Source organism: Lutra lutra, chromosome 9 (assembly GCF_902655055.1).
Source record: "Lutra lutra chromosome 9, mLutLut1.2, whole genome shotgun sequence".
Classification (NCBI taxonomy): Eukaryota; Metazoa; Chordata; class Mammalia; order Carnivora; family Mustelidae; genus Lutra; species Lutra lutra.
The window spans coordinates 87,630,138-87,645,630 of record NC_062286.1 but is presented as its reverse complement, the minus strand read 5'-3'; the positions used below and the strand labels follow the sequence as shown (position 1 = coordinate 87,645,630).

At 44.7% G+C, this 15,493-nt stretch overlaps 1 protein-coding gene across 3 annotated transcripts in view; it reads left to right on the top strand.

Moving 5' to 3' along the window:
* The first annotated feature begins 4,056 nt into the window (after positions 1 to 4,056).
* The window catches only part of ST6GAL2 (ST6 beta-galactoside alpha-2,6-sialyltransferase 2), a 77,381-nt gene continuing 65,944 nt past the window's right edge, over positions 4,057 to 15,493 (top strand). The window contains exon 1 of one of the 3 annotated variants that reach the window (XM_047746737.1): positions 4,057 to 4,247. The gene's annotated coding sequence lies outside the window, so the exon portion shown is untranslated. The other 2 variants (XM_047746736.1, XM_047746735.1) reach the window with 2 other exon arrangements.

Genomic DNA, 15,493 nt, shown 5'->3' with positions numbered 1-15,493 from the left:
GACAGCCACATGCAGAAAAATGAAATTGGACCACTTTCTTACACCACACATGAAAATAGACTCAAAATGGATGAAGGACAGGAATGTGAGAAAGGAATCCATCAAAATCCTTGAGGAGAACACAGGCAGCAACCTTTTTGACCTCATCCACAGCAACTTCTTCCTAGGAACATCGCCAAAGGCAAGGGAAGAAAAGGCAAATATGAACTATTGGGATTTCATCAAGATCAAAAGCTTTTGCACAGCAAAGGAAACAGGCAACAAAACCAAAAGACAATGGACAGAATAGGAGAAGATATTTGCAAACGACATATCAGATAAAGGGCTAGAATCTAAAATCTATAAAGAGCTTAGCAAACTCAACACCCAAAGAAAAATAATCCAATCAAGAATTGGGCAGAGGACATGAACAGACATTTCTGCAAAGGACACAGCCAGATGGCCAACAGACACATGAAAAAATGCTCCATATCACTCGGCATCAGGGAAATACAAATCAAAACCACAATGAGATATCACCTCACACCAGTCAGAATGGCTAAAATTAACAAGTCAGGAGATGACAGATGCTGGCGAGGATGTGGAGAAAGGGTAACCCTCCTACACTGTCGGTGGGAATGCAAGCTGGTGCAGCCACTCTGGAAAACAGCATGGAGGTTCCTCAAAAAGCTGAAAATAGAGTTACCCTACGACCCAGCAATCGCACTACTGGGTATTTACCCTAAAGATACAAATGTAGGGACCCAAAGGGGTATGTACACCCAAATGTTTATAGCAGCAATGTCCACAACAGCCAAACTATGGAAAGAACCTAGATGTCCATCAATGGATGAATGGATAAAGAAGATGTGGTATTTATATACAATTGAATACTATGCAACCATTAAAAGAAATGAAATCTTGCCATTTGCAATGACCTGGATGGAACTAGAGAGTATTATCCTGAGCGAAATAAGTCAATCAGAGAAAGATAATTATCATTTCATTTCCCTGATATGAGGAATTTGAGAGGCAAAGTGGGAGGTCTGGAGGTAGGGAAGGAAAAAATGAAACAAGACAGGATCAGGATGGAGACTGGCCATAGGAGACTCTTGATCTGACAGAACAAGCTGGAGGTTGCCGGGGGAAGGGGGTGGGGAGAGGGTGGTTGTCTTGTGGATATCGGGAAGGGTGTGTGCTGAGATGAGTGCTGTGAAGTGTGTAGGCCTGAAAATTCACAGACTTGTGCCCCTAGTGCTAGTAATATATTATATGTTAATTTTTAAAATTAGAAAAATATAAATAAATAAGTAAATAAATAAATAGAAATCAATAGGTTGGGTAGAAAACAAATGTTTCTTCCTGATCTTAGCATTATATAATGGGCTCTAAACAAATGAGTATCTGAGATTCATTTTTAGCTGACTACATACAGATTTGTTTCACTGATTAAATATGAAGAACACATCTATAGGTGATTTTCCTCCCTGAGGGGCTCAATGCATTTTACAGAATGGCATCCCAGGTAAGTCAGAACCAGAAGAGAAAATGCTTAGAGAAAACAGTCCTAAAAAAAAAAAAAAAGTCAGCCTCAGTTTCCCCACTTGTAAAAGAATATGTGGGTTTACTGTCACAGCTGAATGGCAAAATAAACAGGAAGAAACATTTTCTATGAACAGTACTTAAGCAAAACAAATGCCCCAGATTCAGCAATGGTGCCTTTAGGAAATATTTACTTTTTAGTTACTCCCCAAACTCAAATACTTCTCAGCTGGGAGATTCACTGAGCCTCCTGATTTGACTGCTAACCAATAATGACTTCCTCCAAACAGAAGGAGTGTTTCCTGTGAAACAGCCCATCGTGGATCAACAGTGGATGGGTCAGTGGGGGCGCTGTGAGTTTAAAAACCGAAAAGAGGGACGCCTGGGTGGCTCAGTTGGTTGGACGACTGCCTTCGGCTCAGGTCATGATCCTGGAGTCCCGGGATCGAGTCCCGCATCGGGCTCCCAGCTCTGCGGGGAGTCCACTTCTCTCTCTGACCTTCTCCTCGCTCATGCTCTCTCTCACTGTCTCTCTCTCAAATAAATAAAATAAAATCTTTAAAAAAAATAAAAATAAAAATAAAAAAACCGAAAAGAAAATTGAAGATGGTATGAGCAAATGGATAAGAGCAAGCAGGTTTCTGATGCAGGAATTTTCTTATTTGGAGGAGTAATTTTATTTTTATTTATTTATTTGTTTGTTTGTCTGTTTGTTTTGGTTGTTGTGCTCTGTTTTGTTTAAGGAAAGGGATATAATATGCCAGGACAGCCCAGGAATGTCTTACAAATTCGTAGACTCATAAAAGACATTAATAATCTGCTCCTATTTGATGTTCCTCTAAGCAATTAAACTAAAGGATGTCAAAATATTTTATTTACCATTACACTTCGAAAGAAATAAGCATCAATTGATAGCTTGATGTACATTAACTAGATTTCTGGTTTCTTCAGGAAGCAATAGATTAAGCCATTCAGGTACCACTTCATTCACTATCCCCAATCATAAACAATAAACTCCATCCACTTAAAATTTTACAACAGTGATTTGCATATTTGCCTTCAGGTGGTAATTTTTCTACAAGCATCAAGTTAATTGTTATTTGGCCACTCTTATTTAACTTCTTATTAAGATTTCTTTAATGTAGCCAACGTGTCAACTTTAGATCATTCATGCAAAGAAACAAGAAGTATATAAAATACAAATACACAACAAGTGTATACAAATTATTTTTTTCCTTCACCATTGAAGTGCTTTAACACCATAATTTATTAATTACTTCAATTTATTAAGCATCAGATTCCAGGCACTAAGGGAGACACTTTTAACTCGAGATCTCTGCTTCTTACAAGGAACCTTGAAGGTTGGTACTATTACATACCCTACACAGAAGAGAAAAACCAAGGTCCACAGTGGCCTTTCAGCTGATAAGGGGGTTACTTTTCCTCTTGCACCCTTGCATTACTTCCTCCCCTTCTCCTCCCCTCCCCCAAGGCCACTGGACTCTATCCTGCCCCGCCCTCCCCCACTTTTTTAAACTTACTTTTAGCCTCACTATAATATTTCGCAGTAGTGGAATACAGTGATCATTGTTGTTAAATCCTGTGACACATTATCCCTTCATGCAGTTCTGGACAATTCTAGGTATCAGAAAACATTAGCAAAACTGGGGAATTACTGAGCACGCTTTTTAACCCATGCTTTTGATTGAGTACAATGCATATTGCCCAGTCAGTTTTAGTTGAACCTCCGTGATGTTTCAAATTTCTGCAAACCTTTTGAGAGTGGGAAAGAGATTTTATTCACCTTTACTTGTCTGCTGCTGAACCCGGAGTCCCCAGCACACAGTAGGCAGTCCATAGTACTGAATGAATTGGGTATCTAGGCAATGGTTTTATTCTTAAAAAGTCTTTATTAGGTAATTGAACGTTATACAGATTTTAAAATAGTATATTTAGTGAAGGCTTTGTGTCTTCAAAATGATACTAGCCCCTGAAGGGACCTGGAATTGAGAGGACAGCGGGTAACTTGTCCCTCTGGGATGGATGGGCACTATGTGATACTATCACCCACCTCAAGCTAGTTCTTCTTGGGAGCTCCCCCACCCTCTCAGTCAGGGAGAGGACCCCCGGGAGGAAAGGGTAGGGGAGCGGGGACCCAGCGCCACCCCACGCATTCGGAAAGACACGTTGAAGTTCAAAGGAACGTGTTTATCAGCAAACAAAGGGCGGCGCGGTCTTGGGTCCTGGGACCAGCTGAGGCCGCCCGAGAAGGGCAAGAGGGCCGCGGTAACAAATGGACATTCCGCACGCGAGCAAAGGGACACCCGATCTGCGGCTCCCGGCGGCCCCACCCACCAGCTCCAGCTGCCGGGCCCCAAGTCGCCGCCAGCTCCCGCGGCGGATTCTCCACGCGCCCGGAGTACAGCCTCGGGCGCCACCGTCCCGAGAACTTTCCCATCCTTCCGGGATAGGGGCTGGCGGTAGAGAAGGGCGGGTAGGTGGGGGCCTCTACGGAATTCCTTCCCCGGACTTGGTGGGCGGCCCTTCGCAAGTGGAAGGTGGCTGGTCTTCAAGTCCAACCTCGACCCTAGGGCGCCCCGGAGAAACTCCAGGGAGCGAGGACAGGCAGCGGCGCGGGAGAAACAAAGGGAGCCAGCGGGCCAGGGAGGATGCTGCGCTCCCCTGCGCCCCACCCGGCTGGCTCGCGGGCGCTGCCTCCAGCGCAGGTAGCCCGGCCTGCGGCTCGGCGGGAGGGTGTGTTCTAGCGGGGAACACAAAGACTCACTTCCGCGGGGCCAGGCGCCCGGAATCCCCTGCCCGCCACTCACAGCCTGTTCACATTTCGCATCCCTGCCGCCCGCGGGACCTGCGTGCCCGCCGAACTCCCCGCGCTGTGCCGGTGCAGGTAACCCTGCTAGGGACTGGGGCTGGCTGCAGGCGGCGGCCGGGAAGAGGCATGCCTTTTTAGGCAACCGCGCCGCCCGCGCAGCCCCACGCAGCCCAAGTCTGCAGTTGCTCTCTGCCAGAGACAGGGTTCCGCGCGCAGTCGGGGAGCGCCCCGCGGTGCACCCCGACTGGCTGGCCGGGGGCGCGGGGAGTGGACTGTGCAACTTCCCAGCGCCCGGCGCCCGGCCGCTAGGTGAGCCCAGGCCGGGAAGGGGAAGGACAGAGGCGCCGGCAATGGGAGGGGGACCCGAGGCGGGCGGAGGGGACGCGCGGAGCCCGGGGGCGGGGCGCGGCGCAAGCTCAGCTCGGGGGCCGGGAGCCACCGCCTAGCCCCGGGGCTCCGGGTCGCGGTCCCTCCAGTCACCCGCGCCGCCGCCGCCGCCGCCGCCGCCGCCGCGCTGCCGGGAACAATGAGGCGCGCGGCGCGGGGCTGAGCGCAGCGCCGCGCCGGCCCCGAGACAGAGCCACCCGCCGCGCCTGCAGCTGCCGCCCGACGCGGAGCGGCTCTGGCCCCTTGGAGGTGATCCCACAGGCCTCCCGGGACGCTGGCGCGGGTCGTTCGGGGCCCCCGAGGTGGCGCGGGGAGGCTGCTCCGCGGAGGCTGCTCCGCGGAGGCGAGGGAGGCCCCCAGCAGGAGGATCTCAGCCGCGCGCTCGGCGTCCGCAGACCCCAAATTCCGCGGCGCGCATCGGGCGCCCCTGGCCGGGTCTACGGGCTCCCGGCTCCCGCTGGCGGCGGAGGGAGTATGGGAGCGCGTGGCGCGCGCGCCCGAGCGGCTGCCGGGGAATAAAATGTGACACGCGCGTCTTCGATTCAAGCGCCGCGCGGCCGGGGAGCGCCAAGCACCGCGGGGTCGGTCGCTGAGAGGCGCGGCATCCGGAGAAGGTTGGTCCAGGAGAGCTTGGGATCGGGCGGTAGGAATACGTCTGTCTCGGTGTCGCTGCAGGCTGTGCGCTGCCCTGTAGGGAGTTAGGCTCGGCGACCCGGAGCCAGACAGACCTTGGGAGGGGGAGGTTAAGTGGTTTGGGGGAGAAGCAAGACATTCTTCGAGAGGGTGAGCGAACAGGAGGGCTTGAGCTTTGGGGACCGGCAGACACAGCTGTGCTCCTGCGGTTCAGTCAATAAAACGGCGATCTTTTATTTTCTTTAATTTGGCTCTGGGAGGGAATCGAGATTTTTAATTGCCTTCCTCCTCCCCACCCCCATGCAAAACTGCACTTCTTAAAGCTTAAAGTGTGTTCTATCGATCTCTAGTTTGCTATAGCTATGTGTAGGGACAGAAGGGATCCTTAGAATCCCAAATACCCGGGTGTTCATTCTAGGCACTTGTACGGGGAAAACTCTTGCTTTTAAGTTGTACTTTTCTCCGTGTGTAGAAAAGATATTTGATGCATTCTTTTGGGTAAGCAACGTTAACACCCATTTCTTTAGGATTTGACGGTGCCAGGGCACCGAGCGAAGTTAAACTTGTGGCTCGCAGCAAGTGATGCCTTCCAAAGAGAGCTGAATAGCTGTGTTTGGAGAAGCCCTGCTTTCCAGGAATTTAAATGAGACTTTTTGTGGTTGCCTTCCAGGTCTCTCCTCCTAGTACCATATTTGTTTTGTCAGGCTGAACTTTCAAAGCTGTTTTATAATCCGAGAAGCACTTGGGGAGAAAAGTTATGCTTGGCTGGTTTTTTGTGAACTTATTTTTACAGGGTCATGCTGAAAATTTGACGAAAAGCAAACCATATTTGGTTGAAATCTTTGTTTTCTGTGCCTTTTGCGTTCTAACAGTGCAAGGGCTTGCTGATCCTCTGCACCCGGCACTGGCTGCTTGGGTGAGGGTATTGTTGGAGCACTTGCAACAGATTTTGTGTTAAGCGCTTTGGGCATATTTTAAAAGCCTCATGCATGTTACTCGATAATTACCTTTTTTTAAAAAATTTTGCTCAATATATTTGCCATTTTGAGATAATTGTGACCAATGAAGAATTTCAAAAATTGAAGGGCTGTGTATGTGATCGTATTCTTGTAAACTTAGGGCTAACACTTCCTTTCAAAAAAAAAAAAATGATGTGTGGCCTTGAACTTATTTTTACCCACTTTCCTTCTCCCATTATTTTTCTGAAACTGGCAGCCAGAATTTTTGCAGCAATCCAAGGCTTGCATTTCCTACTAAAGCTTGAGAAAAACTGTTGACAATGGTTAATAAGTATTGTGATCAAAACGGAGAACAACCTAAAATAATAGGTGAATTGCCTTGAATTTTACAGTTATGTTAAAAGCAGGGGCACTCAGACATGTTGGAATCTTGATCCAGTTTTTATTGTGCTTGCTGTAAATTTAGTATTTTACCTTTTGGCTTGGTGCAGTTGGACCTTCTGGAATTTTAAGTGAATTCTCTTGGCAAAATTGTGAGGTGAGCCTTGGCTCTTGGTGGAATCCTGAGCCCCACAGTTTAGACAGAGGTAGAGACTGTTGGAGCGTGGTCAGAGCAAAGGCCAGCATTTGAGGGGTTTCTTAGGTGGTGCAATCTATCTAGAAAGTAAAGATAAGGGGCGCCTGGGTGGCTCAGTGGGTTAGGCTGCTGCCTTCGGCTCAGGTCATGATCCCAGGGTCCTGGGATCGAGCCCCGCATCGGGCTCTCTGCTCAGCAGGGAGCCTGCTTCCCTTCCTCTCTCTCTGCCTACCTCTCTGCCTGCTTGTGATCTCTCTGTCAAATAAATAAATAAAATCTTTAAAAAAAAAAAAGAAAGTAAAGATAATGAAATGAGGATATGCAGACTGGAGCGCTCAAGGCTGAGATAATTTAATGTTTAAAATAAGTGAATGGGGGCGCCCGGGTGTCACAGTGGGTTAAGTGTACGCTTGACTTTGGCTCTGGTAATGATTCTCAGGGTCCTGGGATCGAGCTGCACTCACCGAGGAGTCTGCCTGTCTCTCTCTCTCTCTGTCTGCTCCTCTACCCACTCATGCTCTTTCTCAGCCTCTAAAATAAATAAATCATATATATATATATATGGACTTATTGGTCAGAGAAGGGCAATCAATCCACTACGCTCACTTTCTGGTGAGGACAGTTAAGAAGAAAAGGAAGGGTTTATTTACTCTGGGGGTGAAGACTTAGGTTGGGGCTAAGGGAGGATTTGTGGTCAGCCAGCGAGATACAGGTTAAATTATGAAGGGGATGCTAAGAAAGCCCTGGAGGTGCTTGCTTCCAGAGCTTTTTTCCTGAGGTTCTCCTCTTTCCGAGATGATTCAAGTATGTCTGTGACCTATTGCTTATACTAACTGCAGTGGTATACTGTAGGTCCAGAATGTACCAAGCGTTTGTTTGCCAAGGGCTCCTTAAGTCTTTCGTAAAATGACAAACTCATCCTGAGCTTTCTGCGTCTACTGCTTAGATCAATTAAATGCTGAGTTCCTTTCCACAAACTTGGAAGTATTTGCCCTTTGAGAAACAGTTGATTTTCGATTTAATGCCTCTTTCCCAATACTTCTGAATAAAACTGTATTAGGCATCGATAATGGGGACATTCTTTTAAATATTCACCCTCTCTTTATTTGTGATGTGTTTTTCCCCCTCTTGGATCTTCTCTTATATGATCTTAAATTTTGACTGATTAAGTTAAATAAAGTACTTCATCCAACTTGCTTAAATGTCTAAGCATAAAGTAGTACCCTCATGATAGGTGTATGTTAAGTTTTAAGTTTTTAAACATTGAAAGCTCTTCCAAAAAGAATTACAGGATGAAGTTCACCACTGAGTGTAAAAGAAATAATTACATAGAATCAGATGCTAATTTTGGAATCAGGAAAGTGCAGGTGTACATTTACATAGCAATTTTCAATGTTCTCAACAGGTAGAGGTCAAGGTCAAGATTGAGTGTGCTGTGGAAGCTGACCAGCTACTGTTAGTGGATAAAGTCAGACTTTCAGTTTAATGTATCTGCATTTTTCTGAAAGCCCTCCTTCCTACTTTTGAGAGATTTGTCTGTAAACATAATTAAGTATACAAGGCACAGACAGAAGTATCAGAGAAATATGGATTTGTTATGCCCCTTACCAAATCCCATCCTAATCTGCAATTCCAAGTCCAACCCCCTCCCCCCACGCTAAATTGATGGGAAACAGTTGCAGTGCTTGGAACCCACCCCACCTGTGGGCGAAGTGGAGGCCATGCATTTCAAGGGTGTGAGGTGTGAACTAGACGTCATAAGGTCTTCCAGACAGCAGTGGTTTGGTCCAGCACTAGCATAGGTCCTAGACCTGCTGCCGCTGGGTAAAGGGGGGTTACCAGCAGTTGCCTTTCCACTGTCTTCACTTGGCCACTGGCAGGTTCCGGGTCATCCCACAGTGAGAGCCGAGTCACTTCTGATTTGGGGAGGAATTGCTCTCTGGATGGAAATGGTATCAGAGAAATGCACCCACACTCCCTGGGGTTTCTCTGCGGAGAACTGCTCTTTGTCCCTTCTGGATTCTGCTGCCCCCTGTGGTCTTCCCTAGGAAAGAATTCTGAATTCGAAGTAGACATGGGCTCTAACAAGGGGGTGTGTGGGTTGGTTTTGCAGTTCTTCCTCAGAGAGCGAAGAAACAGCAAGGAAATCTCTTGGCCAGTGCCCTCAAACCCCAGTCCTAGGGAGTGCTGTCCTTGCAGAGCAGGTCTTGGAAGCAAGTCTGAGCTGGACCGGCTTCCAGGGCTGGGAAATGAAGCCATACACAGATTAAATCCTCTCCAAGGTGGCCTTCCTTGCTGGGATTCCACGCAGTTGGAATTATATACTCTTGCATGCTTAACAGCGAATTCCCATGCTCGGGGCGAATCACCCTTTAGTTAACATGCTGGACATCCCTCCAAACACCATGTGGCCCCGAGAGAGACTAGTAACTCCAAGAATAATCACAGTGATTGCTCCAGACTGACTGTGGACCATACACTGCCTCTTGCTCTGCCCAGCTTATCATAGTACACCTAGCACCAACCCCGGGAGGTACGGTTATCCCCATTTTAAGGTGAGCAGACTGAGCCTTAGAAAGATGAGATACGGGGCGCCTGGGTGGCTCAGTGGGTTAAAGCCTCTGTCTTCGGCCTAGGTCATGATCCCGGGGTCCTGGGATCGAGCCCCACATCGGGCTTTCTGCTCAGCAGGAGAGCCTGCTTCCTCCTCTCTCTCTCTCTCTCTCTCTGCCTGCCTGCCTGCCTACTTGTGATCTCTGTGAAATAAATAAATAAAATCTTTAAAAAAAAAAAAAAAGAAAGATGAGATACCTTCCTCAAGTGTCCCCTAGTAGGAGAGTGGTAGAGCTGGGTTTGGGACCTGGGTTTGTGTGTTCGGAAGTCTGTGCAGTGAAGATTGAGCTCAGACTCCATGGAGAAGCAGGCATGACTCCTCTGGTGGCTATTGTCTTGGAGCCTGAGAAGGGCTATGACCGTGAGATTTCATGTCTCAGACCATGGCCGAGGTTGCTGGATGAGGAAGATTGTATAGGATGGAAGGGGAGGGCAGGGGAACTCATCCGGCAAAGCCTACGGATTCAACAGAATCTGGAAGCAGAAAGGGGCACAAAATGCAACCTAAAAATGGCCCCCATAGGTGAGACTATCTGGGCATTCAATATTAGAATGAAAATCAGGCTTGTATGAAGGGTGTCTTAGCAAGTGAAATTTCCAAGCAAAATGTTAAGCTAAGATTTGAGGAAATTATCCTTACACTCTGAGTTATCAGGTCAGTGAAGAGAGCAAAGCTCAGAAAGTAGTCTCTCAGGACATTTAGAAATACATTGGCTAAAGCATGAGACGATACTCTGTAAAGGAAAATCCTGTGATATCTTGATTAGAAGCTGCTGTTTTCGGAAGTTTATAATTCACACATTAAGTTCTACTCTAGGCTGTTCCTCGTATTTGAGCCCGAGAGGGAAATGCATTATTAAATTTAAAACAATTGGTTTTCCATGTTCAGATTATATAAATTTTTCAAGGAGAGGTTCTTGCGTGTTGGTAATTGTGGTTTCCAAAATGACTTAGCTTTCAATTAAATTGGGAAAAGGGTAAGTCTCTTAGATAATCTGAGAGCTTTCATTATTCAAAGATAAATTTGAGAAGTAGCTTCCTCGAAAGTGTAGTGATGACTTTTCTGAAAGATAAGTATGTTACTATGTGCTAAAAACCTCTGACCACAATCCAGTAGAAAAAGAGAGCTTATACTGGATTTGCTTCTTAAATGACAGAGTCAACCCAGTTAAGCTATAGAAATAGAAGCGTGTGATTGAATGGATGCATTTGGTTGTACTATGAGAAGAGGGATCTTGCTGTGTAAATTATATTTTAAAATTAGGAAAACTATATCCCCCAAACAGAAAAGAGGTCTGTCCTTAAAAAGAACATGTACACACACACACACATGCACGTACATGTATGCACATACACGTGCAAATACAGAAGGAATACGTCCCTGCATTAATAAGGCTTGCCAGTCGTAATTAGGAGTGAGAACCTGAATTAAGATACTTATGCATTAATTGTTGGGATTCACAACCGTCGAATAACTTAGAGTGAGTGGCTTAGAGTCCTGACCTTCTGATGGAGAGAAGAACATTCTTTTTCCTGTATTCATATCTCTAAGAGAATCGCATGTTCCAAATTATCAGTGGCTTGATCGAAGGTTATCAAAACATTCAGGGTTTCAACTTTACTTTTGATTTATTATTAATAGGATAGATATAGGAAAACACAATTTATATGTGTGTGTGTGTGTATCTGTAACACAACAACAGCATCTTCAAGGTACCTTGAAGAATTTTTTTTTTAATTAAAAAAAATTTTTTAAGATTTTATTTATTTATTTGACAGAGAGAAAGAGATCACAAGTAGGCAGAGAGGTAGGCAGAGGGGGGTGGGGGAAGGAGGCTCCCTGCTATGCAGAGAGCCCGATGCGGGGCTCGATCTCAGGACCCTGGGATAACGACCTGAGCCAAAGGCAGAGGCTTAACCCACTGAGCCACCCAGGCACCCCACAGAATGTTTTTGACTGTTGACACTAACTCTCAAGGGAGACCTCTCAGGCAGGGCAGCCAGGAGAACCCATGTGGAGTCCTATACATTAGTTAGCTATTTGATGACTGAAAGAAGTGGAGCCGTGTGAGGGGTTTCAGGTGGACCTGAAGTTGGCCCAGTAGTGCATGTGACTTAGTCTCCCTCTGAGAGAACAGGTAACTAGTTGAAGTTACCCTGAATTGTAATGTCTTCAATCTTTTTAAACTTTAGGTAAAAATAATTAAGACAATAGCAAGCTCAAATGTTTGATTTGGAAAAAAACAATTGATACCCTCTGGTGCTCAAGATATTTTGGGGGAACAATTGATGAATAATGGGAAGCTGACCAGTGCGACATCATTAATTTATATTAGTATATGTGTATCCGTGTGTATGTAATATGTATGTAGGTATCTGATTTACGTTTTTCAAAGGGCAGTTTTCTTCCTTGGAATCACAGTGTAGTTACAAACTATAGTCCTCTGCCCTATGTTCAAAATTCGTAGCTGGGAGAGTTGAACCAATTAAGTAATTGGCCCAACTAAATACTTGATACCTTATAATAACATTCAAAGAATGCCATTAAATAGATTGCTTCATTAACTATTTGTGGCAGGAGACTTTCAGAAACTGACTTGATAGTAGTAGGAAAACATTTATAATGTGACTGGAAAATAATGGGAGTGCTTCCGTGACTTAAACCCAAACATGTCTCTACTGGCCACACTGTAATTTTCACATAATTAAAACATATCATTAATGTATTATAATCATACCCCAGAAATACCCCACATATTGCTGTGTAATACATACACAGAAAGAGCAGAATTAATTTATTTAAATTGTATTTTAAAAATGTGCTTCATGAGGGTTAGTCAAAAAACTCCTGGAACAGGGAATCCTTGTTGTTCCTAGTGGTATGTATAACCCAAGGATAACATGGAACTCTTGTGAGTATGATCAGATAGAGGATAGACAGGTTTTACGGGCAAAACTAAACTCCGCTGACCCCAGAGAGCCCCCAGTGGGTCCCTGCCTCTCAGTTGCCCAAATTAGATGTATCTTGAACTCACGATATTGTATTGGAAATGAAAGGGGAGTTTATAATATACAAAGTTATCCTGCATTATGGCCCACACATTCGGTCTGGCAACTGCCGTATCCATGTAGAGCCTACCAGGAACCCTGGATGCTTAGTGCATTGGTGCAGCTGGCAGCCAGGGGTGGGGGTTGCCCTCCGCCAAGTTCAACCTAGAAGGTGGCAGCCTGGTAGGAAGGCCATTTCTTAGAACCATTCCTTATTGAACTGAAAACATCCATAGATCAATTAACTGGCTTTCCAGAGTACATATTTTCTATGAACACACATTGTCTTTTCTCTCAGGGAAAAGATTCAAGTTCTGCATGTGAGGAAAGGTAGACAGAGAATGGAATCATAGGAAAAAGGTCATGTACATTTTTGTTTGTTTGCTTTATAGTGTGCATTTTTTTGTTTTGTTTTGTTTTATTTTTGTTTTCTTATGTTGTGGCTAGAAAACAAGGATTGATCATTGCAACTAGGTATTTAAACATTCCCCTTGTTTATTCTTTGTAGTTGCTAAGCAAATCTTTTTTTCTGAGATAAGGAGAAGTCCCTTGGACTGTTCACTTAAGTGTGTACTTCAAAATGCCATTTCCTTCGCTTGGACCTGATGGTTTGTAGAGAGAGAAAAAGCAGTGACTGGGTCAAGGACTCCATTGCTGGCATTGGTAGAATGGGAGATACATGTTCATGTTTTACTAAGAGAAGCTGATGCCATAGCATTTCTTCAACTCGGGGATCTTGGAGTGACATCATTGAACAAAACAAGTCCGGAGCGTATCTTTTTTTTTTTTTTTTCCAATTCATGGGACTACATTTGCTTTCATGTGACACTATTCTTCTCACCTACCTTCATGCTCACAAATCAGATTTCATCAACCTCAAATACAATAGAGGTAGAACAATGCCATTGAACCTCCTTCTAGGATCTCAAGAGGACACAGAGAAGCAAACTTAGCCATTCCCTTGCCCTCAGAGATTTGGCTAAAACATCCCGGGTTGGAAGACACTAATCAGTAAGAACTGGGTCATGTCATGCTCATCTTGAAACCAGAAATAGATGGCATCAGATGGAATCTGGGAGGAGAAAAGAGATACATAGAAACCTGCCATTTCCACCCTCCACCCCATGCCACTTACTTATTCCTCCAGAGAGGTCTGTTCTCCTCTCTTCTTCTTCATTTTCTAACCATGTCCTTGTGCAGCACATGCTTCTTGTGTCTGTGCGATGTGGGAGGCAGTGTCGCTTCTCCACGTTCAGTTTTACTCTGGCTTTTGGGCAACAATTTTACCTGTCTTGAGTTCTTCCGCTGTATTCCTAACCAGGGAATTGCTGCAAAGACAAGTAATTATTGAATCTTTAGCCAGTGTCAGCTGTGCACAGATCATAAGCGAAAAGTTTGATGAGTTTTCATAAACCGAATACACCCACATAACCAGCTAACTCAAGAATCAAATATTACCAGCATCCTGCAGCTTCCAAATTCTCCTTCTGGTCGCTGTCTTGCGGAAGGTAATCACTATCCTGATTTCTCACAGGACAGATTAGTTTTGTGTCACCTGCTTATGTTCAATTTTAAAGAAAATAACATTTTAACAATTCAGTATATATATATATTTTTTAGGGTTAGAGCAGCGTTAACCAGCAATGAAATACAGGGTGTGCTTTAAACTAGAGAAGTTTAATATTTGTTCCAGTCACTGAAACTTCCATGCTGCATAAAATGCATTCTGTTATTAACAACCAGTTGTTAATAACATTAGAGCTTAGTTTTGCCATTTGTTGGATACTATAGATCTTCCTTTCTGTTCGCTGCATGACAGGATCAGAAATAAATTTTAAACTGTATTAAAGGCTAGTAACCTTATGTTCTAAATCTCAAAGATACATCTTAATATATTTCAGTTTATTAGAAATAAAACCGAACATATGACAGTTCTATGGGAAAAAAAAAACCTTCAAAATGAAACTTTCTTTACTAACTGAATTTAATTTCATTTGGCAACTCTCGGCCCCCGGCTTGTGAATTGGCATACTTCAGTACTGCAAGTGGACACCGAGAAATGGATAGCTCTATGAGATATTTTACATAATACAGCTAGACTTTCTTAGGAGATGTTTTTTAAGGAACTAGCTCAGAAAAATTCAGCAAGACATGGACGATTAAAGTCACATAAATTTCTTAGAGTTTTTGTTTTCATAGAGATATTCTAAATCACAATTTGGAAATAAAAAAAAAAACCTAAAAAATCTAGGGGTGCCTAGGTGGCTTGATCATTAAGCATCTAACTTTGGCTCAGGTCATGATTCTGGAGTCCCAGGATAGAGCCCAGCAGGCTCCCTGCTCAGCGGAGAGTTTGTTCTCCCTCTGCCCTTTACCCTGCTCCCGTGTTCTCTCTCTCTCTCTCTCTCTCAAATGAATAAATAAATCTTAAAAAAAAAAATCTTAAAAACTCAGTTCCAGGCTATCTGTTGCCTGGTCTATACTTGGAGTGGGCACTGACCAACTTGGGGAGAGGTTTTCACTACACCAAGCAACTCATGTTCAAAGGGATATAAAGAAAAGGTAGAATGGTATCTCAAAGTTTACCAGAAAGGAAAAGAGTAAGAATTGGAAGTGATTTAAAAGCAAAAATGTTAGGGCGCCTGGGTGGCTCAGTGGGTTAAGCCGCTGCCTTCGGCTCAGGTCATGATCTCAGGGTCCTGGGATCGAGTCCCACGTCAGGCTTTCTGCTCAGCGGGGAGCCTGCTTCCCTCTCTCTCTCTCTCTCTCTCTCTTTCTGCCTGCCTCTCCATCTACTTGTGATCTCTCTCTGTCAAATAAATAAATAAAATCTTTTCAAATAAATAAATAAATAAATAAAAGCAAAAATGTTAGCAGGCAGATTGCTTCATAATGATCCGATGTCCTCAGATTATATTGTATCAA